This window comes from Etheostoma spectabile, chromosome 4 (genome assembly GCF_008692095.1).
Source record: "Etheostoma spectabile isolate EspeVRDwgs_2016 chromosome 4, UIUC_Espe_1.0, whole genome shotgun sequence".
Classification (NCBI taxonomy): Eukaryota; Metazoa; Chordata; class Actinopteri; order Perciformes; family Percidae; genus Etheostoma; species Etheostoma spectabile.
Genome location: NC_045736.1, coordinates 6,475,654 through 6,477,664, shown reverse-complemented (window position 1 = coordinate 6,477,664; position 2,011 = coordinate 6,475,654).

Genomic DNA, 2,011 nt, shown 5'->3' with positions numbered 1-2,011 from the left:
TTTTGTTGGCCAGAGAGCAGACATTCGCCAGGTGGATGGAGGGGAGCACAGTGCGAAAGCCCAGCTGCCTCAGTTTAACAAGCGCGCCGGAACGCTTCCCTGTCTCCGGTGGATCCCATAGAGAGCTGCTGCGCCTCCAACTACTACTTTTGAGAAAGTTCCAGGTTCGGAAAATAGTGGTGGAAAAATATGAGGAGTTGAAAGTCAACACAATATGTAAGAGCTCATCTCTGGTAAATGTTACCAGAGAGTGTTGGCAGAAAACAGACAAAATAAACAAAAAACACGAAAAGCACAATGGAGCGTAATCCAGAGGTGCCTTTCTGCCGCGCCATCTTTGTGTAACAAGACCCAGACAGCCTCAGGACCACAACAACCCCCGTTACAAAATGTTGGGGCTTGTTGAAACAAACCCATCTAAAACAGAGTAAATTTAAATGTTAATTTGACCCTAAATAAAGAACACAAATAGACAGGTTACCTGATTACCGTTGAAAGTATCAGGTTAAGAAAATACTGGCGGTGTAAAGACTTTGTGAACACAGTACAGCTATAGAGACCAGACACACGCCTTGAACACGTTAACACTTTTTTTTTACTATTATTTGAATAGGCTCATTTTTTTGCAGAAAATCTAAAATGCCAAATTGTAATAATCTCCTCACAGATGTTCAAAAAGGCCACACATGCCAAGGGCTTCACATTCTCAACTAATTACCCCTCAAAACCTTCAGGCACACATAAAAGTTGTACTTGTTAAATATGTGCTTCCTTTCCACTGCAAAAAATCAGTATACAAGCCTGCTGCCCTGTGTAATTTTCCAAACTGAAGCAATTATGTGTTTGACAAATTAACCAACCTTTCTCTTTATTCCCAATGAGGCTGTTGACATCAAGCTTGATCTGCAGGACTGGTGCTTATTCATCTTACAGGAGTTTGGGATCTCACTTCAAAGGGAAGCTCAGTGCTTCCTATCATTCCTGGTGAGTTATAAACCTGCAATTAACCTGTCAAATTATGTCTATTAATAACCTGAATGAGTGAGGCTGAGAACTTAATGACTTATTATGTTGGTTGGATCAGTGAGGGGAGGTCTATGAAGACATTATCATTTAAGGAGACAGCCTGTATTTGCCCAAAGATACAATGAACAGCATGGACCAGGTGTTTAACATCCTGAATAGAGATATCCAGTTTGCTTCTAAAAGACCTGTCACCCTCCCTCTTCATTTCCACAAATACCTTCTCCAGGTTACCCCTGTCCAGCCAAACTAAAGCTATGACTGCGCTTACTTTTAAAGTCGTCTGATTTGAGTTAGGTTGTTTCTAGCAGCTTCTTTGGCATTAAGAGGTAATTGCAGGCAGGTGTTGTTGGTAGATTGGCAGCTCTAACTTGTGCGATGCGACAGTTAAGTCTATGAGCTTGCTAATACCTATTACATCTATAAAAATACGTGTAAGGATGGCGATGATAGAGCTGTGGAGGCAGCTAACGTCACTAACGGGAGTATTTACAGAGGCAATCAAGGAGGTGCGACGTTTTCAACAGTGAAGCCGTATTGTCTGCATTAGCACTGTTGCCGGTGTTTGCACGGTTAACCACGTAGCAATAGCATCTGACAATGTGACACAAACAACCTAGCTCTGGGGAGTCATTCCCCGGAATCCTCATGTTCTTTTTCCCCCAGCATGTTTCCTTGGTTCAAGGAGGCTCCAAAATCGTGTTTGCAGCTGTCACTGTGGTCCTGCTACACGTCCTGCGATGCCCTGTTACATCCTGTGCTTTGCGGTGCCCTGCTTTGTCCTGCTGTGCCTTGTCATGCCACATAGTGTCCTGCTATGCCATGAACTACATTGGGGTTTAAAAGTTTGGGCATTCAGGCAAAAATGTGTATTATTGTGCATAAAGAAGCCAAGAAAAGATGGAAATATCTCCAAAAACCATCAAATGACAGATTAGACATTCGTAGTAAATGTCATAAAAAGTTAGATTTTATTTCTATCATTTAC